This window comes from Astatotilapia calliptera, chromosome 16 (assembly GCF_900246225.1).
Source record: "Astatotilapia calliptera chromosome 16, fAstCal1.2, whole genome shotgun sequence".
Classification (NCBI taxonomy): domain Eukaryota; kingdom Metazoa; phylum Chordata; class Actinopteri; order Cichliformes; family Cichlidae; genus Astatotilapia; species Astatotilapia calliptera.
The window spans coordinates 17,255,114-17,282,248 of record NC_039317.1 but is presented as its reverse complement, the minus strand read 5'-3'; the positions used below and the strand labels follow the sequence as shown (position 1 = coordinate 17,282,248).

The 27,135-nt window shown below is 40.7% G+C and overlaps 1 protein-coding gene across 2 annotated transcripts in view; it reads left to right on the top strand.

The window, feature by feature from the left end:
• igsf3 (immunoglobulin superfamily, member 3) overlaps positions 1–27,135 on the top strand; it is a 75,811-nt gene that overhangs the window by 18,881 nt on the left and 29,795 nt on the right. The gene's annotated exons all lie outside the window — the stretch shown is intronic.

Genomic DNA, 27,135 nt, shown 5'->3' with positions numbered 1-27,135 from the left:
CCACAGGTACTAAAACTGTGTGTAGCTGAGCATGAGCATGCAGCTAATGTGACATCTGTGATACGCATACAGAAACATAATTGGAAGATTTTATACTGAATTAGCATTCAGCTTAGGGAGAGGAGGTTTGCTTTGCACCTTTCAAACAGAGGTTCATTAGCACTAATCTAACCTTTGCAGCAGTGCAGTTTATGTGCCACTTCACAGATATACAGTACTGTGCAGAAGTCTCGAGTCACCCCTCATTTCTTAATATTTTGCTAGGATGGGAACTACGTGCAGCGATTTGAAACATGTACACATAACATCTTGAAAGTCAGCATTTGGTATGAACTTTATTCTTCAACACAGCCTTTCTTCTAATTTCTTTAAATAATCTTCAACAATAGTTCTCAAGGCATTCTTGAGACATTCAAAGCTCTTCTTTGGCTGCCTTCTGTTTCCATTTCCTGTCAAGATGATCTCGAACTGCTTCAGTAATGTAGTGCTCTAGGGAGGCTAGCCCATCGATGAACATGATGGATGATTTCCTCCTTTGTGTTAGGTGCCTTTTTAATGCTTGAATGATTCATAGGTCAGTTTTTAGTGGCTTAACAAACAAAAAAAAAGCATTCCTGTGAAAAAGATCGGGTACAAGAACTGGATGGAAAATTGGTGAAAAGGCTGGAGAACTTTTGCTCGAGAGCACTAAAAAAATACAAGAAAGTGTTATATCTTGGGACCCAAATATAAAGACATGTGGAGTGGCTTAAGACTTTTTCACATTACTGTATATTCTACTGCTTTCTGCTAGCAGAAATTTGAAAACTTTAATTTATTAAATCAAATTAGCTAAAAAAAAAAAAGCAACAAAAAAACATCCATTTTGGCGTAATGATATAACAGTTTGATCAGTGACTGTTAGGATAATTATAATTGTAAAAAAAAAGCACCTGCGCACACTGAAACATGCATTGAAAGACTTTCCCCTCCACTACATTGTCATGTATTTCCCACCTGTTTTGAACGGGGGGAAAACCAAGACGCATCCACACAGGTATTCCCACACCACCCATTTATCTATTGCCGTGGGCTCTTTCAGTGTACTGGCAGAATGTGAGACTGTAGCAGTCAGTAGTTTCCCCTCTCCCGCTCCTTATTTTCCGGAGTCATACACACATCTACCCAAAAGGCAGTACTGAAGACACAGCTGTCACTCCATTCCCCCCATAACTTCATGCCTTTATTTCTCTCACGACTGACCTTCCTTTTAAGGTCAAAGCAGATTCCGATGGGATGAAAGCACAGTATCACTGCGAGCTGAGAAATGCAAATATTTGCATACTTTTTGAGTCACCATTGCAAAGACATTGTTTGCCTAGAAGATCAATGGTTAGTTTAGCTTTCTTTTTCACCAAATAAGTTATTATTAGGACTTCAGTGGTTTGTATTTTCTAGCATGAGCAGTATGATCTGAATGTGGGGCAGGGCTCAGTTGCAGGGCACTGTGAAACAGCAGTGCTGATAGCACATAGTATTTATAGATCAGTGTGTGAGAGAGAGCTAGACAGAGTATGTGAGCGGAGGTGTTGAGGGACTGTTATCTGAGCCTCTTTCTGTGTCTCTAACCTCTTAACCCAGTTTCTAGGGTCAGGGGTACGCAGCAGGGTCTCCATTTCTTCCCCTTTCCTCTACTGTGCTTTTGAGTCCCTGTGTATTCCCCTGGCAGCTGTTTGCCTCCCTGGACCACTGTGAGCAAACAATACCTTGTTCTCCCTCCTCTCACCCTCCTATTTCTCTTCTATAGCACATTCGTCTGGCTTTCATACTGTCACGTGTCTGTTTCTATTAATCATCAACCCCGGCCCCTTTCTCTAATTTGATCTCCCTCTGATGTATTTAAAAAAACCTTTGCTGATGGTGCCTTTGAGGAATTGTGTTTCAAGGGTAGTGTCAAAGGATGATCGTAAGCAGGGAGTATTATGAAAGACATATAGGCATGTAGGAAGTGAGATAGAAAGGGAGACAGAAGGGATATGTCTGTGTGAGTGTCTGGCAGTGGGGTGGCTGGGTTAATTGTAGGGGAAGAAGGCTGCACAGTAATCTGTGCCCTGAGTTCTACTGTATTAAGTCTTACTCAAGGTGATATGTTTCATCCACTGTCATCTTTCTGTACAAAGAGCAGGGAAGGGTTTTAATGTGGAACTTAACACTTGCTGCCTAAAGGGAAGTAGTTTCAGCCATGAACCTGCACATTATTCAGCACGATACTGTGACCTTTTGTTTAACATCCTGTATTGTCTATCAGATGGATACAACAACTGTGTGTTATTGACTACCTGAAATGGGATACCTGCTTCTCTTTTTATCTGAAAGGGGTTGTTTCTTTTTTTTAGGGAGGGGGTAGATAGAAAGTTTGACTTTTTTTTTATCCTCCATGAAGGTAAAGCCATTAATCAGCTGAAAAGGTTTCTCTGCTTGGTCCCAAAAGACCAATATTTCACCTGTGCAAATGATAATTAGCCACCACTGCACACATTCTGGATTATATCCACTAAATTATGGAATGGCTCCAAACCACGGGAAGATCCTTAGTATGTAGGAGAAAAGGTTAGATTTGACATTTTATTATTTTCCTCTGTGCATTTGGATTGGGAAAGCAGCTTGACTTTGACAGCACAATGTTCTTTCACACCTTTGTTATTTAGAAGTCAGATTCATTTTGCTCTTTTGCGAAAAATGGTACCAGCACAACCGCATCATGGCCCTTTGGAGGAGGTGCTCTCAGTCTGGTTCCAGTTGAGCTCCAAAAGGGTTCGCTTACATCATCTCGATCTAACCCAGCTCGGGCGTACATTACATATTTGAAGTAACTGCTGCATCCTTGAACATAAAGCAATCTGACTGTTGGAAAAGTTCTATAGATGTACACAAACTGTAGCATAAAATAAATGTAGATTTTCTGTTTATCCACTAATCAAAAACAGTCTTCCTGTATTTACTTTTGTTGCTTATTTCTGAGACACTTCAGGCCAGTAAGCAGACCGAGTGTACTTCTGTGGGACATTTGTTCACTTGGATTTGTCTTAGTGTGAAAGGATACGAAACCAAGAGGTTAAAGTGTGAAAACACCCTAAAAATATTTTCTTGCCTTTGTTAAACACACAAGCAGAAGTGGATTGTGATCTTGTTTTACATTTGGTTATTTAATGAATTGGTGGTACACTCATCGCAGCTACCCAACTGTGTTAAAATTGTCGATTTTTTTTTGTTGCAGGGTTGAAAATGTGTGTGGGATGTTTTAGAATTCTGTTAGTGAAATCAAATTTAGTAGTTTCCTATTATGATTCGAGTATTTGCTCCTTTGTGTCACCAATATGAATTTACTAGAGTCATGGTTGAAACATCATCTGTCTTTCTATTCAAGCATGTTGCTTATGATTTTAACTCCTTTAAAAAAACAAAAACAATCTACCATGCTTCTCTGTTTTTACCTTAGTCTGTCTTAGCCTGAGTGTTAAACTTAAGTACATCTAAACACTTAAGGGTTTATTACAGAAGCCTAATCACAGCTGTCTGCATGCACTTCACAGTTGCTGCAGGTTCTCCCACATCTGTGATGAGGTAAACGATTTAGTTTCTCTCATCAGTTAAACAGAAGCGCTGCTCACGTTGTTATATGTTGAATGCTCGCCTGCTGCTTTAAACCTTCAGCTTTCAGTGGGCAGCTCTGATGGGAAGTCTGGACAGCAGCAGATGTAAAGCTCCACATGACTGTTTGACAGAGCAATAATTATGATTCACACCGCTTTACTAGATTAGCAAACTGGGTTGAGTGAACCACAATTTGCTATGGTCATCACAATAGAGGGTATATGTCGCATAAATGCATAACCATTTTTCCCTTTTTCCTGTTTTTTAATCATGTGCTTTTACTGTAATAATTGTTGTTGTTGTTGTTGTTTATGCATGCTCCACTGTCATTGTCAAATATTACATAAGGCGTGCATTTAACCTGAGTGATGTGAAGCTTTTTAAAGTCAAAGATCACCTGGCATTTCCCTTTGTACACCTCCGTTCTCTTAAGTTGGAGGCTGACTAAGCTCAGTCTGTTTTACTTGGGTGTATGCTCTTGTGTGTGATTTTTCTTTCTTTCTATGTGTGTGTGCTTGTGCCTGTTTGACTTCCTCCTACACATCAGATTGCAGAAGAAAAGGACAACAGCCTGACATGGCCGTCACGGTTGTCCTTATCCTACGCACCAGCCTGTGTGCGAGCTTGTCCAACAACTAGCAGAACAACAAGCCCTCGCTGAGACACGCTGCTCTCCATATACCCTCACTGCCATAGAACACACAGGAGTCATTGTGCTGGCACATATACAGATTCTAGCCTCCATGTTTGGCAGAAGCCAGGACTGTAGTAACAGAGTAAAAAAGATGGGTAATCAAAGCCATGGTAAGTTCATGAACAAATGGCTTTCTGTTATTCGCCTTCTCTAAATGAGCGAAAAGAAGAACATGTCCATCTTGAGATGTGTGACATCAGAAAAAAATACATTTGGCAGCAAGCAGTTTTGAGGAAGTAAAAGTTTCAATATATGGTGTGTTGTTTTTTTTTTGTTAAAGAAAAATAAAATAAAATAAAATAAGAAAAAAAAGGCAGACATAAGGAAATTGGAAAAGAGGGGAATAGGGACAGAAGGAGGCAGTATTGGAAATAGGTAGTGGAGCGATGCTGAAAAGAGTGTGTGACCAATAAATGATGAGCTCTTCGTCTCACTCCGATGTGATTGGTTACGCCTCCTAGAGGCATTACCCACAATACAACTGGTGCTATAGGGGTGCGTTTTTAAATAGTCTCTGCCTGATGTGACTCCCGAGGTTAATGCAGTTACCAACCGCCATGCAACTCCTAAATGCAATTAGCCAGCACAAATTGAGGCGTCTGAGAAGGAAAGAGGAAAAAGTAAAAGACTAGAGCTGAGACCTTGGAGATTCCCATTATTCAAATACCGTTGGGCAAAAAAACCCAAAAACAAATTCATAACAAACCACAGCAAAATACCCAATTTTTCCAGAGTTTTTATTTTGGTTATTTTTATGGCTCATATTTCATTTATTTAATTTCCTTATTTTTTTCTGCTGTGTATTCTCTTACCCAGCTCATATTCTGTTCTCAGGCATAAAAATGAACATTATTAAAAAACAAATAACCAGTATTTGAAAGCAAAATGAATCACTTTATAAGTTAAACCATGACTGAACAAATATTTAAAAAAAAAGACTGCCAACATTGCATCTGTGTAAGTGAGTCCATAGGATGCTGAACACTTGTATTTCCTTTTCTATCTTTGTGCGTATGTTGCAGGCTCATTTTTTATTTTCCCAGCTTAAAGATACCGGTGTGTGTTTTGATGTTTTTCCTACATTGTTGAGTTTCCTTCGAGGCTATTTTAGCGTGGTGCAAAGCACAGGTGAATGTCTGTTATCATTACAAGTCTGTTAGCCTGTTTCTATTAATCATAATTCCCCGTACACGGACCAGCCACAATAAACAGCTGATCTGTCACAGTATGGACTTCAAGACACTTCTGAAGGCGCCCTGTGATATCAAATACCAAGGCAGTAGCAGCAGATGGTCTCCTTCAGATGCATGTCTGCCATTGTACACATTCTAGGAGTGGACGGGGTCACCACGGGTACTCTGATCAGTCTTGCGCTCATTAACTGTCACTTCCAGCAGTCTGCAGTCTTCTGCATGCTTTGCAATCTTTTTCTCTCACAGCCACATTTTGCTTTTAGCAGTTTGTGATGTTGTAGCTCTTCTTCTGACCTGCTCTTTGGAGATGTTTTGACCTACGTTTCCAGCTATAACCATTTGTCCCTTTAATGTCCTTTACAATTCTTCTTTAAATATGATTAACTTTGCTTCCTGATGTTTCCCAATGACAAGTACCGTTCTATTAGAACTAATAGTTAGTGAGCAGTGATCCAGGCACAGTCCAGATAATGAATTTATGCAATTATTGGTTTGCAGATTAAACCAATCTGCAAAAAAACATGTTCTGTCCATTGCAGTGCTTATAGGGTCTGAAGGGGAGCACTTCTTCCCCTTTGTTGACCCAGTAATAAAAAAAATGTGCTTATGTAGTGAAGTGATGCCCAACAAAGGTCATAATGTGTAGGGAAAGGGGAAAAGAGGAGTGTGGATTTTTCGAAGCATTGCTGAGACTGTGCACTGCTAAAAACATACGTTCCCAATGAGAGTGGCGGGATCATGCCTCTGCTGAGCTCAGCACTGTGCACGTGTCTGATTTGTGCGTTTCCCCTGCCTTTCTGTTCGCAGAGGATTCAATGCTGCCAAGCTGCACTCCTCTGCTTCACTTAATGGGATAGACAGAACAAGAAAATGTCATCTCACTATCTTTCGTACAAAGACACCCCCCCTCCCCTGTTTTCCTGTTCTCTATGCTGTCTCCCCATCTGAATCCCGCTCACTCCATCAATCTACAGAGTCAATTCCTACTCCAGACTTCAGCCCCCCCAGCCAATGTTTGTCATGCAGGTATATGGTTTTGTCAATACAGCTGTTCACTGAGCTTTATCACAGGAGAAAGCTGTAAGGGTGATTGAAGCGCAAGATTGTGGAGGAAATCTGTGATTGAATAAAGGCTGATGAGGAAAAATAGGATGAAAAATATGAAGGGAGGAATTTCTTTTTCTTTTCTTTTTTTTAAGGGAAGAAGGGAAGATGAAGCCCTGTGTCGAAAATAAAAAAGAGTAAAATGTTTGCCTGTTTGGGGGAAAGGGGCGAGTAGGGGAGAGAAAGAGCAGATGAATAGACAGGGGAAGCTGTATCTCTGTGTCTCTTGGTATTGATCGGGAGCACAGGCCTGAATGTGACTGGAGCTTTTTATCTCTTTTGTCTCTCCTTGCAGTGACACCTAAATTTCTTTCCTTCCCCTCAGATTTGCCTTAACAGCCTTCTGTTTCTTTTTATAATTAGATTTCCTTTCCTTCCATTTGTGCACGCCTCTTGCACTTACACAGATCTTCTGGTCTTTGTGTGAGTCAACCAACACAGTGAAGGCATTCCTTTTGTGACCTTCAAATGGCTTTTTTTGGCGGGTTAAATTTGGTTTTCAGGCTAGTGCAAAGGTTGTCAAAGATTTGGCTAAAAAGTTAAAAGGAAAGGAGCTAGGCAATGCATTATGACTAAGTGTGTTCAGAAACAGAGAAACGTGTGTATGTGTGCGTATGCATGCACAAACTGGCTCTAAGCTGCCGACCAGGCAGGACTCCAGATGGAAAGAGATTTTATCACTGTGGCTGGCTTGCAATTTCTTGCACATCTCATCCACTTTAGCGGACGGGGTTTCCTGCTCGATAACATTACTGCCACTCTTACCCACCATACGCAGACACATTTATGCATGCACACTGGAAACGCAAACACAGCCACAGTCACACAATGTAGTGAGCTGTCAGTCAGGACAGATGTCGCACCCATAATTGAGTCTGAGAGGGATGGTGCTGTAGTGCTCCCATTGGAGCACACGCTTTCCACTGAACATCAGTGAAGAGGGCTTTAACAACCCGGTGGATCATCGTGTTAGACAATACAACCACTGAATAGAACATGTAGCACTGAGTATAATAGTGCTGCATAGGATACCTTGATTCTCTGTAGTCATGTAGGACAAGTCGGACTTTATTGTATGTACATGTGCAAACTGTGTAGTGGGTAGATAAAAATGATTCCGAAATTATATTTTCCTACCAATCTATGGCTCTTTAAAACTGGCAGTTAAGCAACTACATTTTAAATTTATCTTCAGACCTTTCCCAAAACAGTCAAGATCACATATGTCTTTCTGACACTAGGTACCGCTCTAAGATGCCTCTTAGGTCCTGCCAACTGTCTGACACTCGAGTGACTTTGAAACACTGAATAGACGCGTTCAGTTAGAAAGCAGTTTGGATATCGGACAAATTAATTGTGTACATTGCCAAAGTCACAGAAGACCAAACTAATGAGGTTGCCGATACTAACAGTTCCAACATTTTAGACTCAAATGCAAGCGGATCAAACACTGGAACCTGACTTCCATAACATTATTTTTAAAGAAGGGATCTAAAATTGGTACGGTCTAAGTAAACAGGATAACGACCCTGACTCAAAATAGTGTTAAACAAACGAATAAGAAGAGAATAGTTGTTTAAAAAATACAATCATGTTTTCTGTACACAGTTTAAAACAGCAATTTTATATTGGGAACATTATGATAGCTGGGCTCAGTTCACACCACTCTACCCTATTACAGTGCGTAAGATTTGGACCAAATCAGGTCCTGGATCTTGTAAGGGACTTGCTGTACCTGTGAAAACTACTAAGGTGCAAGATGGGCCAGCTATTGCTGTTACAAAGCTGAAAACCATCATTGCCTACAGACACATTTTGAGACATTCACTGCCTTGCAGATTTTGACTGTAACACTTACAAAAGTATTAACGATGTCAGTGGTGCTCTGCATTTAGCTCATTGCCCTACACCACTGAGTTTGGCAGATGAGAAAGGATTTCGTGTGTCAACAAATTAGAAAACTATAAAATGCATGTTTGTATGCACACAAATGCATGTGCACGTGGATGCACATGCATTTGTGTGTATTAATGTTTATGTAATGGGCTCAAGATACTCCACCGTTCCTCTGGTTGATTTGATTAGCTTAGCTAAGCGCTAACCCTCAGGGGCCTGCTGCCTCCTCTGCGAGATTAACGGAGCACAGCCACCGTTTGAATATGAATTCATCATAAATATGGATGTGAATGAATTTGCTAATGAGTGGTTGTATTCACATTGTTAAAATGTGTTGGTAAAGAGTGGAACTTCTAGTGTAATATCCTCGAGCAGTCACACGGTTCTGAGTGCGTTCCAGGATGCTTCTGCTCCATTGTTTAAAGTTGGCGGTTGGTTGGAAGCCTCATTTAAAAAAAAAAAAAAAAAAAAAAAAAAAAAAGGGGGGAGGGACTTTCTCACTTCAGTAACCCCTTTTAATATGGATGCACACCACCATCCAAATGTATTTACACATTATTTTATGTACAAGAGCATACACAAATACTGGCATTTACGGCCTGCCATGTGGCAGGGCATGACACTTGCACAACTGTAAAAGACATAACGTGTCCTGTGTGTGCAATGGCAGAATAGTTGCATTGTTGAGTTACTCTTTACTCCACCCATATAAATTTTTCGTGCTCTGCCAACTAATCTTTGGCAACGATCTTACCATTTGTGCAGCACAACTGGCTGTAGTAGCAAGCACAGAAGCTACACTTCACGGGACTGGGCCTCCATGCTGATGGCTCATACATAGCATCAAGCATGTGGAAGAAAGACCACGCAGGATAAGAAGCTGTAGATTATGTTAAGTATCAACTTAATCAAAAGGCTCTAACAATGTTATCTGCACAGAGCAAGTTGACAGGGATGTTGCACTACTTTAAGTTTTCATGGGTAACCTTGTTGTTTATAGTTCTGTATACTCTTAGCTGTCCTTATTGACAGGCATATGCAAAGGACGGTTAAAGGAGATGGAGACTAAATGGATACCGGTTTAAAGATTAGCATCACACCCACCTCATTAGCATACTAATCACGGCCTCGTTATTTGCAATGGGAAACAGAGATTTAGTTAAAATGTCTGATGTAGTGGATTTGAGTGTAGGATGAATGCCACGGGCTATTTTTTTAAGTGCTGGTGTAGAAGTGAAAAATAAAAGTAGAGAAGCCCGGGAGGCTTAACTCAATTTAGTGAAGCAGCACCGAGGCAAGCAAGCTCATTGCCTTCAAATTCCAACTCGGGGACAAAACACTATCTTAAATCTGCTGTACAGATTCTAACAATGTGTACACACACACACACACACACACACACACACACTTGCAAGTATCTAAAAGCTTTTGTAAGTACGGACTGACGCTTCACACATGAGCAGACAGGGGCAGTCGGTTTCTTCCTCTCAGTTGACCTCAGAGCAGACGACAAACATATGCTGCCACCTGTGCCCCGGTGCCTGGGTGGCCACCTTGGGATGTGTGCGGAAAGAAGTGGGTGTGAGCGTGTGGGTGTGTTGCATGTGGGTGAGAGAGAGTGAGAGGAGCAGGGCTGGCACATGCCTAATTTCCCTCAGTGCTGGCAGCTCATACAGACAGTTGCTCCCTCATCTGCTGCCCTGCTGGATGGGTGCCTAGTGATTGAGCACTGCCCACCTCCCTTTGTCACCCATCTCCTTCAGTGATACCATTTCTGAAATGGTAACAGAGCACGTGTACAGTTGCTAAGACTTTTCACCACTAATAGACCCTGACTCTGTCTCTAGCTTGATTCAATGTGGTGATACAGGAGCCACGAAGGAGGAGCCAAGCAAAGGCTCTAGATGACTATTCCTGGACTTGTATGCCAGTATATGCTTTTTAAGCGAGAGGGAGTATGGAACTGGCCAAAAAACAAGGCTTTGTAGTCTGATTAAAAAGCACTGATATCTCTTGCAAGGCTTATACATGCACATACACACACTAGAAAACAGAAATGGTCAGATGGCTGGGGCTATAACTGGTTCTATCCTCAGGGAAGTCTTTAATTGGTCACAGTGCTTTACCATCTGGGGCTGGAGTGACGATGAAGGAAAATGGTGGGAGCTCCTGTAAGGCAGGAGTAGAAAATGCAGCTAGTGCAGGACAGGGATGGAGCCTATTAGTTTTAATACTTCCACCTCCAGTAATATTGCAATCATAATATGCTTGATGAAAGCCGCTTGTAGTATGCAAGAGGAAAAGGTGCGTGAATAATTGCGCATGTTGTATTCCTTTGCCCGGGTGCACTCATGTGTGCCTGTAGGTAGACAGAGTATTGCGTGGCAGCATCTGTGTTTGTGTGTAGAAGTGCGCTTAACTCTGGGATGTTATTGGCCGTCAGAGCAAAAGCCTGCACATGTGCTAACAACCTTCAGGACAGTAGCAACGGATAAAAACTAACAAACCCTCACTGGGGTGGTGTCTGTTTATATTTCTCGTTTTCTGGGTGCAGAGTGTTTGCTGTAATTCATGTTATTTGAATACATGGCCAGATGGAAGATATTAAAGGAAGCGTATGACAGATGGAAAGACATATAAAGTTGGTCTTTAGCTGATGAAGAAGAGAAACATGGAGAAAGCAGGGGGGGGGGAAGAGGAGGTCGATACCGAATCGGGAAGGGTGGGGTAGAAGGAATATTTCATGTGTTTAGGCATGATGAGTAAATCTTTGATGCTCTAAAGGATTTCAGTCAACGATAGCTTTGCACACAGCTCTTCTCAAACGCTCTTAGGAAGATTTGTCTTTCATACTCCCACCTCTCTTCAGACTACCCCTCCTCTCACGCTTTGCCTTTTAATCTCTTGCTTACTCTCCATCTTCCATACTCACTCACTCACTCAGGCTCATTTCCTGGCTGGTCCTCAGTAAGAGGTAGTGTCATATTTTGTGCGTATGTATGCGCTCGTGTGCCCGTGCGTGTTCCTGTGCATCTTAGTTAGTCTTAAATCCCCCTCTTCTGCCTTTGTGTAAACACCGTTTCATATTTGAAACACCGTGGATCCCTTTCTTATCGCAAAATTCAGCCTTTTAACTCTACGTCACCGTTCTTCCGCCACAATAACAAAGCCCACTCTTTCACTCACTGCCCGTCTTTCTTTTCTTCTCCCACTTTCTTCTTTTGTTATTCCACTCCCTCTATACCCGTGCTGTACAGCTCAAGAAAGTGAACAAATTCACATAAAGCTCATAAAAGCAAACTAGCGAGATACACCGGTGAATTTATACCAGACAAAACTGAAGAAAGAAATTAAATAAATGAGCAGAGAAAGACAATGAACACAGATGATTCCACACAGGAGCCCACATGGTACAATTAAGCAGTTAACATTAATTCATGCTCTGCGGCACGTATAATAATCCCGAGCATGCCTTCTTGGTTCTGAGGAAAAGATCTAAGTGTCTTTGAAAGAGGGTTCACTGTTGGGTTGGGGTGCTTGGATTTTTTTAAGGCCACAGTTTCAGTTCATTAAAAAGATCAAATTGAAGACATTTTTAAAAAAAAAATCTTTTTACCCCAGGCATAATCACTTGATCATTGCTGGATTGTAAGTTTAACTCCATAATTCTGATTATTATTTATATTGTTATTCATACTTTATATTGTGGTTATATTTCCAGCTCAGTTGAAAATCTTTGAGAAATCTTTTAAATACCGCAGCTTTCACCAGACTACCAGTGCTGTGTTCCTTTCTTAGACAGCGTAAAACATGGATGCAGCTTCCAGCCAGTCAAAAAAAAACCCAAAAAAACAGTCTGTAAGTGTCTTAAACCTGCAGTCTATCTGAAAGCCTTCGGGTGGAAATAGCTGTGGCTGCAAAAAGACTTCCGATGTCTATGGGAAAACAGCTTCCTGACTTGACCTCTGTAAACAATTTCCTGCTGAGTTTATTGGCCTGTTTTCTGATTCTGATTCTGTTTACTCATTCTTAGGTTATAGCAATGAAAATTGATAACAGATTTTTTTATTCTGGGCATACTGCCTTAAAAAGGTGCCTTATCTGTTATAATATTCATGTGCATATTGGCCAACAATTTAATTGATAAAAACCTACGAGCAAGCAGTTTTACAGCGAAACCCGCTCCTCCACCTCACATCTGGTTTTTCTGTGTACTGCACTGACAGAGGTTTCAGAGTGGGACTTCAGAAACCAGTGGATGATGTTTTTCTTCTACTGTCTGTGGTTCCTGTTACTTTAGAAATTGGAGCTGGGAGGGATGCTGTTTTAGTAGTCGTAGTAGTAAACTGGAGTCTTCCAGCCCTCACAGGCACTAAACTTTTCTGCAGCACATTCACAAATAGAACCTTCTTATTTCTGCCCTTATTTAGACACACACCACAGCAGTGGTATTACACATTACGAGTTCGGCAGTTTTATTGGACAACTGTTTACATTCACTGCTGCCGTCTTCAACTGCAGTGTGAATTTGGACTTTAAGATCAAGATAAAACTTCTGATTTACCACACACGCCTTCACATTGATAACTAGTATGAGCATCATTCGCACAAAGCTAATTAGTGTATCACTGCTATTTCTCAAATGCTATTTCTCAACTTTTATGTACACACATGCTGTTTAACCAACAATATTGCAAGAGGCTCATAGTTAAAAAGTGATCTATTTTAACAAAAGCAGATAACATTTGTTCCATTTTAGCCATAGCTGTTGCATAACCCTCCTCCTGATTTGTCTCTGTTAACATTCATACACTGAATTGCTGCTCTTAACTTTTTCAAGGTGTGTATGTCCTGACACCTCTATTAGTCATGTAATGGAAGCTCAACTCGAGGAGCAATGTGGAGGCAGCAGGTGGGGCAGAGGTGTAGGTAGAGGGTTATTACAAGAAGGGAAGACTACAACTCACAAGCGACCGTGGACGTTTGTACTGCAAATTCTATCAGAACCCCTGTGGTTGTTGCACAGATGGCAGGAGATTCATGCTTTTGGAAAGCAACTCATGGTATGAAGTACTCGATTTTGATATTATTTTTTTCTAAATTTTAATGTTGATAAGCATCATGTCCGTTAGCGCTGTGCATGATTCAGTGACCCATCACCGCTAAGTCACAGCTCTGGAGGAAATGTTTGGGCACACAGAGGGAAATACCTCAGTCACTTATCCCCATCTATGTGTGTCAGAGAGCAGCTGTTCCCTCAGGCTTGACGTTCGGTGTGTTTAGGTGAGTTTGTAAGAGAGAGAGAAAGTGGAGAGTGAGAGAGAGTGTGAGAGACCGCCCATCTTTGATGTGCCTGTCCCTTCCACCTTTAGGTATAATGAGCTGAAATAGCTGCAGGGGATTCGCTCTGTTTCTCCATGTCTGATTTCTTTTTGCACAGTGTCATATGGAGAGGATGCCACTCATTAACTAGTTTAGAATACACAAGAATTTAAAAAAAGAATTGATAATTATGTGATGTAAAAAAAAAAAAAGAATAGATTAAAGTGGGATCGAGATGCCTTCCTGTTTTGAAAAAAAAAAGATGAGCTGGAGGAGAAAGTCAACTAAAAAAAGAAGGAAAATAAGTGATAATTAGGTGCTGACAAGCAACTTGTCTAACAAAGGAAACTCACCAGATCGTGTGGTGGAGAGGGCATAAGGGAGTAAGGGTTTATAGTGAAGGTGTTGGTGTGTGGCTAGAATGAAACTTGAGTGAGGAGAAAAATGGGACAGAGCCCAGACATGCATGGCGGAGAGAGAGACAAAGGAATGCTTTATTAAACGAAGAGGCCTTTTTCCTTTCGGTCACCGTGACCTTTGTGTTACAGCGTATGGCACACATTGACGCTCAAACACCCACCCAGAGTGATGTTCCAATAGCGCTAGAGCACCGACTCCTCACTGAAAATCTCATAACAGCATCTGTAAGATCTCTCATATCCTCTTACCCCTCTCAGCTCACCCCCCTGATTTCTATTTCATCTCTCTTCACATTTTTAGAAGATTGGATTTGGTGTGATATAATAGCGCAGTGCGGAGGCCTCTTTGATCGGTCAAGATAGTGTGAGATATTCCACTCATAGTCGATAATTTGCTTTTCAAATCAGGCACTAATTTGTTGTCTGCTTTAATAATTTTTCTAAATGAGTTTTTTTACACTACAGGGCTGCAATTTGTCAGCTGTGATAATAAACAATGGTTAATGTATTCATTACAATATATGAATTATATTATTTCTGCACACTCAGCTCAGAACATGCAATGCGTTCATCTGCAGAGGATATAATGATAGTTAACAGAAGTTTGATACATTTCTTTTTAAACAGCACTTTGATGATTCAGAAATTCTGTGCGTGCTTACAATATGAGCCCAGAGATGATGTTGATACACTTATGTGGTTGTAAACACTATGAAAAACATCATGTTTTCTGTTTTATTGAAATTATACTTTATATATTATATTGTATTGGGAAACATATATATATATACACACACACACACACACACACACACACACACACACACACACACACACACACACACACACACACACACACATGTTCATTTTATTAAAAAAAACATTTACATGTCTCTGACTTTAGGTTTATCAACTATTTGATTTACAAATGTGGTGTTCAGACTTCCTGAGAACAGGAAAGCTGCACACAGGCAGTAGGACAGTACGCTCTCCACTGAGGAGCTGTAGAAGGCCAGCAGCAACTTCCTCAGGATGTGTGGCTACCGCTGGGCCTTCTTTACCAGGGCGTTAGTGAGATCACTGGAGATGTGGGTGCCCAGGAACCTGAAGGTGAAGACAGATTCCACTTGTTCTCCATATATAAAGAGAGAAGAGTAGACCCGTCTGTGTCTCCTAAAGTCCGTTATGAGTTCTTTTGTTTTAAGGATGTTCCGCTTCAGGTTATTTTCTGAGCCTGATGAGCCCAACCACGGTGGTGTCATTGGCGTGCTTGATGATGACGTTTGTTGGGTGGGTTGGTGTACAGTCATATGTGTACAGGGTGTAAAGTAGAGGGCTGAGAAGGCAACCCTGCTGGGATCCGGTGCTGTGTGACGGCGGGGGCCAAGTCGGACTGATTGAGGCTACGTCCACACTAATGCGTTTTTGTTTGAGAACGCATCATTTTCTCTCCGCTTTGGCCTCCCGTCCACACTGAGAAGGCGTTTTCCTCAAGGAAAAACGAACGCAGCGTATTGGAAACGCTCTTGAAAACGCATATTTCGAAACTGAGCTGTCCTGTCGCAGTGTGGACGCTCAAAAACGCAGACTTTCTAAAACGATGACGCATTTTAGTCATGTGATGCAGTCATGTGACCAATTAAACATAGATAGCGGAGTGCATTATACAGCAGTTGTTTTGATTGCTCTCAATTTTGACAGCCCTAAAAAAAGATTAATATCAGTCTATACATGCTCCAGATAGCTTTTCTTCAAATTCTTTAATTCTCACTCGCTTTTGTGCATGCGCAGGAATGGAACGTAAGCGTTTTCGGTTGTTTCAATGTGAACGCACAACTCTGTGAAAACGACTAAAAACGCTAGTGTGGACGCGTTTTCAAATCTATCCGGGCTAGTGTGGACGTAGCCTGAGGCCAGTTGGTTAGGAAGTCTGATCCAGGAGCAGCTAAATATGGGGGGGTCTGAATGTGGTCCAGTTTGGTGGTGATAATGTCTGGGATTATAGTGTTGAACACTGTACATCCTCATGTAGGTCTTCCTGCATCATCAGGCTGTGCTTTAATGACCTGGGTGCTTGGAGGAGTTTGTTTCCTAAGGGGGATGTAGTCAAGGATGAGGAGCAAAGAGAGACGGTCAGATTGTCCTAGATGGGGGAGGGTTGTTACTGTGTAGGCCTGCTTGATGTTGCTCTACACATGGTCCAGTGTCCTGTCTCCCTGGTAGGACACTTAACAGATTTCAAACCTACCTTATTAAAGTCCCCAGCAACAATATGGACACCCTCTAGGTGCTCTCTCTGCTGTTTACTGATAATGTCATGATCCTGGGCCATGTTGGCCCAGCATTCTTAGTTTTCGTGTGTTTTGGGTTTTGTTCTTTATTTATGCCTTGGTTTCTAGGTTGTTATGTTAAGGTTAGGGATGGGTATTGTTTAGGTTTTATCCGATACCAGTACCAAACTGGTACTTTTGAAACGGTGCCGGTGCTTAAACTGTGCTCAAACTGGTGCTCAAACCGGTGCTTAAAGAATGGAGAACAAAAAATTGGTCCAAAAACCTCTCATGTTCAGCTGTTTTTGTTTTTTTTGTAAAAAAGATAACAATGTTAGCCTTTTCTGCAGCTATAGGGGATTTATGGCATCACTCTTGGCTGGAAGCAGCGCTTAATCAATGGAAAAAACAAACTTTGTCCAAAAACCTCTCATGTTTAGCTGTTTTCCACTTTTTCTTTGGTCATTTTAGCTTTTTTGGCCAGGATGAAGGGAGTACCTGCCATCAAACAAGAAGAAAGCCGCATGTAACTACAACTGTGTTTGCTAGTTCACCTTACATGCATTAATGTAATAACGCAGTTAGCCTACTCAACGTAAATTACACATGAACAACATTAAGCTACTCGCCCAGAGAAGAACAGCTGTTGCTGCCATCATCATCCGTCATCATTTCTGCTACACTGGCAGGGCTAGGGGCCAGGACTCGCCTCCTCGGGTTTTTTGCGGATGTTGCTAACTCCAGGTCAGATAACAGGCACCACACCCGCAGTAGATATGCACGATGTGAGGTCTCGCAGCAAGCTATCAAATACGACGCATTTCTCGGCTTTTAACAAAATGCTATATGTCGCCAGGTGTTTCATCAGATTTGAGGACTTACCTCCTTTGCACTGCCGGTATCCCGGTACCCATCCCTAGTTAAGATGTTTCTTATTTGATTACCCCCTGTGTACCCCTGTGTGTATTTGTGAGCCCTCGTTTCCCCATGTTTTCCCCAGCCCGTTATGTCCGTGCTCTCTCTCCTCCTGTCTGAACCTCTGTGTACTTCCTGTTTTACTTTGACAGTCTCTCGTCAGTATGCGTCATGTTGTGTTCACTCCTGCCCTGTCTCATTATGATTATCTGTGTCAGCTGTCTCCCCGTGTGCTCCCACTTCCCTCGTTAACCCTCTGTGTATTTATGTCCGGATCTCCCTCAGTTCTGTGTCGCGTTCTCCTTCATTCATGGCTGTGTGTTTCTCTGTGTATTACGTTATAGTTTCCCAGTTTAGTTTGTATGGTTTTGCTCTCCAGCAATAAAGCTGTGAATTTTGAGTTCATTCCTGCCTCCGTGACTTTGTGATTGGGTCCTCATCCAGCCTGCACACAGCCGCAATCATGACAGATAATAAGTTGCATTAGGGTGACGTAAACAGTCAGTACTGCACGTTTCTGTTTCCTTAAACCGAAACTCCCAAAATTTAGTTGAGAAGCCTGTGTGAGCTGCAGATGAGCCTGTCAGTCACAGCTGTCACAGGACACAAATCTTTAAATCTTATTAAGGTAGAAATGATTTCCAAAATCACCAGCAGAACACTTAATAGATGACCCAAATTACTTTTTTCTTTTTTTAAAAAACAATTATTGATTTAGCAGAAAAGTATCACTTTTTTTAATAGGAGACAATTGGGGAAAAGATCAAGCAGCTAGTCATTGCGCTTCCATCTTCAAGACAGGGTAGTAACAGCTTGAGCACATCCCTAATCCCTAATTCTAACCCTTACATATGGAATCCAGTCTCATTAATCCGTATGCCTGAATTTATGTTGATGCTGATGATGCAAAGGAGTTCTGAAAGACTTTAAAACAGATATTTTTAGAATGACTTTTTTATAAAGGAATTTTGTTGGGTTAGGAAAGTTTGCAAAGCCCTTGTTCGTTCAGTTTTTCCCTTAAATTTGCCAACACACCTTTTGCTACTGGATGGTTTTCTAAGCTGTTGCCACCACATGACCTGAAAACCAAAAACAAACCATGCTAGTAACAGAACAGGAAATATATTTCCAGAAAACTATTACATTAATATTTTACATGGAACAAAAACTAGTAAAACAATGTTCTTTAAAAAATTCATGGAACAAAAAAGTATAGCACAGAAACATAATAGTTTCCTTGGACAAGATGTTGTAGGCCTGTGTTGTATAACATATGAATATGCAAAAACAAAACAGAATGGGTGGAAGGAGCTTGCTCCATATCTAAGATTCAATTAGGTACAGCTCTCATCTGATCAGAAGCTTATGTTGTATTATGGATGTGCCCCCTGCTGTGGACCCAGATCCCAAAATGACAGGCTTTGACTCCTGTCTTCTTCTTCTTTCTTTTTTCCACATGCTCCCCCTCCTCTTGGATAAAAAGGGCTCTTGTGTGTCTCTTTTTCCCTTCCAGTCCTGATCCGTTCTCTGCCCTTGCTTCCTTGTTTTGTTCTGTATCGTGTCCTTACTATCAGTGCAGGCTCTTGGGGACTATATGTAGGCCTGAGTTCACCAGAGTTTGCTAGTTGTGCAGTGTTTCATGAACTTCCTTGATTATTTTTTTCTAGACTCCCGAGAGAGTGCACTCGATGTGTTTTTGTTTGTTTGTTTGTTTGTTTGTTTGTTTTAAATTTTGTTTTGTTTTTGGTGCACTTGAATGGTGCATTGATACTACTTAAATATAGGCTACAAACACAATAATTTATTTATCATGTTTTTTGTTTGCTTATTTTTTTACTTCTTGCTGTGAAATAACAAAGCATTGATGCTGATCCATGTGGTTGGCTGTATCAAGCAAAAGAGCATTGTCCCTTTGTTTGTCTTTGCTTTTTTGCTCGATTTTCTTCTTTGTCTTCATCTTGCTGTCTTTCTTTTTCCTCCCACTTTACTCTCTTATCTACTCTCTCCCATTTTCTTAGTTGAACCTCTTCATCCCTCATTCTGACTCATCGACAGCTCCACAGAAAATAACAAAGGAGTGGAGGATGTGAATGGGCAGGATGTTGGGTAATAGGAATACGAAAGACAGGTGTAGGCACAGCTTCTGTATTTAAATCTCTTTTTCCAACTTCCTGACCCGGTATGCCTGCAACACAAGCAGGCATACTGGGTCAGCAAGTGACGTCTGTTCAGCAAGGAGGTTGGACTTGCATGAAGTGGAGCGGCGGCTCGCCCACTTGCTTTGTTTTCCTCTCAGCAGTACTCTTAGTTTCAGAGAGTAATTAACAATAATTACCCTACTGGCTTTGCCAAATGGCCATTTGCTTTGCAGCAACACATGCACGCACACACATCCACTCACACACTCACTCTCTCTCTTAAAGCTTTTACCCACTGATAAGTGGTAACCATTTCAGCTGTGTCTAAATATCTCTAGTGCTACGTCTTGCAGTACACTTGTGATTGACATACAATATAGTGCCAAAGGTATGTATGATCACACTTTGTTTGCTTTTGGGGTTTGTTTGTTTCATTTATTTATTTATTTATTTATTTATTTATATATTTTGGTGTGTGTTTATATAATTAGTTTCAGCTTAGCTGTAGTCATGCTAGGGAAAATGATGATTTGTGTCCACAGCACAACCAAAATGATTGCGACTGTGTGCAATCACCTTAGAATCTCCCTACTTTTGAAAAGGTTAATTCAAAGGTGACGAGCAGATATCAGACCACGTGTAGTCAGTTGCCGTCTTCAAACCGTCTTTGGGGCAATAAGATGGCAACAGAAGAGCAATAAGACGGAGTCGGTCTACAACCAGTTTTCAAATGAATGGGGTCAAGTTGGTAATTGCATGCAATCTGTTTGTGATAATGTACTGTGATGAATTGCAAATCTGTTGCCGTCTGTTGCTAGTTACATCAGATTTATAGTGGAGTCTGTGGGAACTCACACCGGCGGACTGCACAAAATCCACACATAGGGCACAACTCCGAGATTGGGCCAGTTTTGCACTAACAAAAGAATAAACTGTTGGCTTGGCAGCATGCTGCAGCTACTGCGATAGGCTGATAAAAAGGAACAGCCACACTCTTGAGTTAGAAGGTCAACCCTAATCTCACCATCATTTAAAGCAGGAACGTGTGGTCCATGATGCTGTAAAACATGTTTTGTTTGTTTACAAAATAAACAAAAAAATAATGTGCTGTGCTGCAGGAAAGCATAAAAAAATCAAACTGTTTTCTTAGAAATCTACTTTAGTGTTATACTTATTAATTCTTTAAACTGACAACACATTGTGTGTTGCATTTAGATATTATTTCAAATTAAACACAGATGGTAAAGGCAAAATTGGTCAAATATCAGTAAGATAGGAGATTTGATTCCGGCATGTTGAAATATTTGTATTGCTGCATTTGACTCAGTGTCTGAAAAGGAAAGTGTGATGCTGGGAACATTGTGCCGAGACTAATCTAATCGCACTAACACAATCCAGCTAATAAATGCATTTTGACAGACACATGTTATGTAAAAGCGCCTATCGAAGGAAGTAAAAGACAGACAGCGCGCGAGAGAGAGTGAGATGTTTTCACTGTGTGCTGATCTCTGTGTAGAAATATGACTAAGAGCCTAAAACACTGGAACTCGCTTGACTATCTTTAAAGAAGAAAACAGGATGTATTCTTGTTTCTGTCTTGCATTGGGATTCTCTTCCTTTCTCTCGTCAATGCTCTGTGGAGTTCAGCTCAGTTCTGATATGTTTCAATAAAACACCAATATTCCTGTGGAGCAGAACGTGCAGTTCAGCTCTAAATGCTCAGAGGTGAGCACTGAGTAAAGAATGACGGGGCACAACTCACAGCTTTGAGCTATCCAACTGTGCCAGTTACGCACTCTTTCTGATAATATCTCCCCCTCTCATTCCAAGTAAATACACACTTTTAGCAGCAACTATCACACACGCATTGGCCGCAAAATAAGACATGCTGTTTGGTGTTACATTTAGTTCAATTTACAGTAAATTTTCCTGCCACAAACCTTAATAACTGACATTTGGGTGTTTCGTTATTGGATTGAGCAGACCAGTTGCGCTCATTGGCACAGACTGACTCGACTGATTGCAACATGTTGGCAGTGTGTCTGCATTCATAAATTAGATGGCAATTATCTGTTTTAGGCTGATTGTAGTCAGTCAGTCGGACTGAGACAGGTTGCCGCGCAGCGGGTGACCTGGGCAATAACCTTGTAACCAAAACCCTCAACCTCTGGGTGACCAGCTGGTCTTCTCAACTATTTGCAATCTGTAATGACAACAGTGAGTCAGGCCTTATTACTAGCCAGTAATTCAATCCTGAACGGAAACTGTTCATTAGAACCACAGTTTGATCTTCCAGCTACACTTAAGGCATTGGGATTAGGAGCACAACACTGATGATGATGATGTGGGTGGGACAAGTACTACCGCTTCACTTTCCCACCCAGATTTTATCATGCAAACATGTTTCTGTAACGTTTATGACTCTGTACAATGCCTCAAAGAAAAGCTGAAGATGTCGCACACTGGCACCCATGATTTAAAAATGATATCTTTGTGCGTGTTTGCAGGAGTTATTTTATTTGCTGAATAGAAAGCAGGCCTGCTTTTGTGAGGACTGAAGATTTTTCTGTATCTTCCAGCATGGAGTGCTGAATGGTTGGATCTTTGCAATCCACAACAACTCTAATATATAGGGAAAAAGAACAACAACAACAAATGCACAACACTGCTGTTTGATTTGCCGTTGGTGCTTTCTTTCGGTGAGATATCTTTTCTGGTCCTGTTACTTCCAAACCCATCCTAAAATGTAAAGATCAGGCTTAATAAATTATCATCTATTTTTCCATGTGTCATCTTTGTGAAATCCTTTTCCCCATGGTGGTGTGTCCCCATGTCACCCCCCACTTCTATCTCTATGTGACTGGACTTAAAAGGCTAGCTTGGGGGATGACAACCGTCACTCACATCAGAGAGCTGAAAGAGTAGGAAAAGATCTGGAATGGAGGGAGATGAAAGTAAAAATTGCAGATGAGGTAAAGCAGGAAGAGCGTAGTTTTAAAGATTTATCGAGGATTGACAGCTTCGCTGCCAGTCAAAAAAAGAAAAAGGATAAGAAATGCAAACCATCCACACATGAAAACCTTCATCTCAAAATGTAAGATTACCTGATTCACTGGTGAAAAATGCATTTTTTGGAAATCCAGTCTCCGTCAATGTTTTGCAGAGGGTGGGGGGTATCTGAAATCCTTCACAAACCACTGAAATGTTTATTCATCCTATGATAATAAAGGCTGATTTGCAGGGAACACATGCAGAGTGTTTTGCAGCTGAGAAATGACTGAATGTGATTTTTGATGTTTTGATGTTAATAATGAATTGAAATGAGTCACTCTCATCAATGTCAGCCTTGTATCTCTGGTAGTTTTACCGGGGTTAAAAGAGAAATTCTTAAAGTTTATGAATATCTGAAAAGATATTTTCTTATTTATAATATTTATAAACATTTAAATTTCAAATTTTAGTATGTGAGTGTTACATGTGTTTGTATTAATCCTATTTGAAACACAGCAGCTCATGAGTCACATTTCTATATCAAGCCACTCCTGAACTAGAGATAACATCAGAAGCATCTTATCCAGGCTAAGGAGAAATAGAACTGGACTGTTGCTCAGTGGTCAAAGTCCTCTTAGATGAAAGTAAATTTAGCATTTCTTTTACAAATCTAGGTCCCAAAGTCTGGTGAAAGCAGGGAGAGGCACAGTATACCGTCTGTTTGAAGTTCAGTGTGAAGTCTCTCCACAATCTGTAATGATTTGAGGTCACCTGCAGATGTTGGTCCAAAGTCGATGCACCATCTACCTGGAAATTTTAGAGCACATCATACTTCCATCTCCTGACAAACTTCATGGAGATGGCAATTTCCTTTTTCCAGCAGGACCTAGCACTTCCCCACAGTGCCAGAACTGCTACCAAATCTTTTGCTGACCATGTTATTACTTTTACTATTACTGTGCTTGATTGGGGTAGCCCACTTGCCTGACCCCATGTGAATCTATGGAGCGCTGCCAACACCTAACACTGCAGAAGAGTTGAAGGCTGCAAAGCAGCCTGGGAAACCTCAACGGTGCCACTCTCCTTTGATGCCAAAATTGGTGGATGTGGTTCAGGAGGTAGAGCAGGTTCCACTAATCGGTAGGTTAGTAGGCTGGCTGCTCCAGTCTGCATGCTAAAGTATCCTTGGGCGAGATGCTGAACCCCGAGTTGCTCCCAATACATTGGGTTTGAATGTGTGTGTCAATGTTAGATAGAAAGCTAGAAAACACTTAGACACAGAAAAAGTGCTTGCATGAATGTTGTGTAAAGTACATTGAGTTTAAAAGTGCTATATAAGAACCAGTCCATTTACCAAGCAATTTATGGTAGAAAATCCCCGATCAAGTACTGGAGTATATAAATGATAGGGGTGGACAACATAATCAAAATTATACCACAGCAGTTCAGGGAAACTTGTAATAGTGATATTTGTAGAGATACAGGGGGAAAAAGCTTGTTTTATTGGTGATTGCAGTTTACCGGCATAGGCTTGTGTAAGTGCAAAGAAAATTATGTGCATTTTACTGCCATTGACAACACACTGCCTATTTCGAAGTGTGAAACTATTGCCACAAGGTGCCGGTAGCAGGTCGCTGTACAATATTGTCACATAATAAATTTGAAATTAAAAAGTGTTTTCTAACGTGGCTTTTTGTGCAATGCAACCACATCTGCAATTTCCATCCATCCATAACTATCGAGTGCTCCAGAAATACTCGTCATTTGTTTAATTTCAGGGTCGCACATCACCTGCTGCTAGTATCTTTTGCTTGGGTGCCTTCATAGCCTAGTTGTATTCGGCAGTGTATTTTTGCTTTCAGTTTGCTGTTTCCACATTCAGGAACAGTTTTCCTGTTTGTATGAAAGTTTGTTCAAAGTTTTGTGCTTTGCTGGAGGTTGTTGAAGTTCATTCTCAGACATGGCTGGATTTTTGTTGGTGCTGTGCACGCAAGGGAACATTGATATTGTTGATATCATGAAGAAAACGCGTTCTTTTTTTTTTCTTTATCACACAAAACATCATGCTGGTATTATCATGGACAATGTGACATGGTAATTTTTGTTATTATTAAGTCTTTTCTTTCTTTTTTAAGGAAACATTTGAATAATTTCTGGTGATATAGTAGTGTGTATTTGTATGTATATGTATATTAATGTGTATTTTATTTCATTTTTTAAGAAATACTGTTATTTATCCCAAAAGCTGAGACTGTACTATTTTATTGTTGGCAAAACATTTTAAAAAATCAATAAAATAAAGACAATATCACAAAACTAAACTAGACACCCTTAAATGAACTGCAGTGCCTGTGTTCATTGTGATGAAAATACTTTGCCTGGTCCAAAAGTGTGGGTATTGATGTTATAACAGCTCAGACAACAACTGAGGCCTTTAACTTCTGAAGTGAAAAGAAGTCAATATTTTCTTCAATAAAACGAGTTATTTGCCCAAGCGCTGGGCTTCGGCTACCACAAATTCTGCTTCTGAGCTGTGTGATCTTCAAGAAAAAAACACAGAATGTCCTTAGATTCATTTCTAAAGGCTCTTGTAATGTTTGCAGTTAAGGACCGAACAGGTAAAATAAGTCCTCAGAAGTATGTGTGCATGCACGTTTTTCTATTTATTTTTTTTGTTTTGTTTTTTGCATGTATGCCAGAGAATGCCATCTCACGCTGTTCCTAATCCTTTGCAGATTGAGGTCAGTGGTACTATTGGATGATCCCGGTGTACAACTTCAGCCCGACTGCTGGAAAGGCTGAGATTGGCTGGTGTTATCTGATTTGTTCTGTCCTCCCGACATATCTGGTGTAGGGCTCCGATTGGCTCAGATGCCTTGAGATGAGGTCAAAAATATTAAATATGCCCACAATAAACGGGCCATCCGACAGGAGGAAGCAGCTAACTGCTTTCACCGTCCATTAGTGTGTCTACAGAAAGAATGCAAGTCGATTTCAGGATTGTGTTGGTGGGTGCGGTTGTTATAGTAACTAATGACTGTTCTCACAGGCCCTCAGCACCATGTGGGAGAGTTGCTATGGCAATGCCAGGTTGTAGCGTAGGTGTGTTGTGTGTGAGGTTGCTGTTCACTCATTGTTGACAGGAGTGTCAGAGTGAGAGGACTTTGCTACAACCAGTGTTTGAAGTGCAGAACTTTTGTGTATTGAAAACACCACAGAGCAAAGAAGAGATATTATATATTATTAATATTATTAGATATTATTAATATTACAGGAGTAACTTGCACTGGATTATGAAACTGATGTCCAAATTAACTAACCAACTCCAAAATGTATAATCAGCTACTAATTTATATTTTAATTTCATCTTTGAGAATCCATCATTCAAACAACACAAATTTTAGAAGAGTCCCATAAGATCACACCAGAGTGATTCTGCGGAAGTTCATAACTGATAATATTTAACAATTATTTCCCAGCAGTTACCATCATTACCACTAATTGCTCTGTTTCTGAAACTGTTACAAATAAAGTATTTGAATATAAACACTAATCCAGGCTCAGTAAGATTCCCATGTCAGTTATTGTATTATTGCAAGAAACAAACAAATACATCAGCAGGATAGCTTTATTCCTGCCCAAGGCTCCCATTTGCATCCCTTGCTGCTAGGTGGTTTTTCGAGCACTCAATATGACCTCTAGTGAACTTCCAAATTACCTTGAATCAGACCTTGTCTGTGTTTTTGTAAGACACAAAAATGCAGAAACTGTTTATTCTCGTCTGGACATTTTATACATCTTTACTTAATCCATTTTCAGGAGGCAGTGTCTTATCAGATTGTGGCCCACCTGATTACTTTCCGTATTTTTGTGCCATTACTATCTCATTGTTTTCTTTTTCTTTGAGTGCTTTGTTAAACTCTGGATAACCATATATTGAGTCTCTCTCAAAATCCTCTTTGGTTCTATGCACTTTTGTCCCTCTGATATCTCTTTCTTTTTTAAAAGCAAATGACAGACATCACCACAGTGGCCTCTACTTGCATACATTCAAAATAATGCAAGAGTAAAGCTTTTCTTTCCCACGCATCTACACTTAGACGCAGCAAGTTACTGCGCAGAGGCAGACTCAAACATGCTGAATTGTAATCTTCACAGTGACATTCCCTTAGGAGCGTGAATAGCCAAACACAATGCACTTCAATTTTCTGGCTTTTAAGAAGTGGTCACAGTCCCTGCATGGCAAAGCGCAGAATCCTCTGTGTGAATTATTTACCCAATTAAATTTTGTCCAGTAACCTTTATTTCTAGCATGATCCGCCCCCACCCCCTATGACTGACCTTATTGCCTTTTGGTGTTTTTGCTCGTCTGTAATGGATTTAGTTTTGGAAGCTCAGATCTAATGCTGTCTCTATTTCAGTCTTCCTGACACACATACATAAAGTTTTGCTCTGGTACCTATCTAAAAATACCTCTTTAGCTATTTCAGGTTCCCTTTTAAAGGCTATACATGTTTATTTCTGTCGGTGTGTAGAGTCACTCCATCTTCCTTTCTGAAA